This window comes from Sarcophilus harrisii, chromosome 4 (genome assembly GCF_902635505.1).
Source record: "Sarcophilus harrisii chromosome 4, mSarHar1.11, whole genome shotgun sequence".
NCBI classification, from domain to species: Eukaryota; Metazoa; Chordata; class Mammalia; order Dasyuromorphia; family Dasyuridae; genus Sarcophilus; species Sarcophilus harrisii.
The window spans coordinates 286,000,719-286,001,651 of NC_045429.1; positions in this window are offsets into that span (position 1 = coordinate 286,000,719).

Below are 933 nucleotides of genomic sequence, written 5' to 3' on the forward strand. Positions count from 1 at the left end.
TAAATAGTTAAAGAATGAGAGGAAAGGAGATGAAGGCACCCATTGTAGACAAGTTTCTGAAGGAGTATAACCTCAAAAAAGAAGAAAAAATAAAGGGCGGCTATCAGAATTGATAAAGGGTGGATCAAAGGAGAACAGAGCCAAGATGGGTATGAGTGTAGGAAGTAGGGAAGCAACTAGGAGAGTGGTTTAAGAATTAGAGTACAGCTATCTCTATGTAAGACAAAAGTGAAGGAGATTGTGACAGCAGGCACCTTAATGAATTTAGATAAAGAAACAAGGAAAGGAACGCTCCATGCACAGCCTTTTCTCTCCTCCCCCCCAATGAAATATAAATCAAGATGCTCAATTGAGTGGATGAGAGAAAGAGGGACTCTTGGAGTTTTTAGGAAGAATGAAAAAATTTGGAAAATTTTTTGTTGGAATTAAGGTCTAGAGAGGTTGTAACTTCTCCAAGATTAGAATACATGCGACTACTGATTCAATTATACAAAATTCAGGTATACGTTCCTACCCAAGCCCTCGATCCTGCAAGATGTTTATAACGCTAATCTCTTCAAACTTTATAGTCTGGTCTCTAACTGAGATTTCCCCTCCGTCAGTGGGACAGAGTGAGATTTAGGGATTTTTCAGTTCTCGGGCATCTCTAAATTTCAAAGTCCTGTGTTTTGAGAAAATCCCATCCTTCCTTCAAATTCCATCCAGGAGGCACTTCTCCAAGCACGGACCAAAGAGGCAGTCGCTTAATACGTCCAGCTCTCCTCAGATTCTGGTTCTCAACTGTCTCTCCTTGTTGGGAAGTTCTAGACATCCATCCTTCCTACTCTTCCTCTCAGGAGGGGATTCCCAGCCTAGTCTGTAACACCCCTACGTATGCTATAGCACCTCCAAGCCCGTAGGGAGCAGCAAGAAAGGAAGCGGGGCGGGACTTAA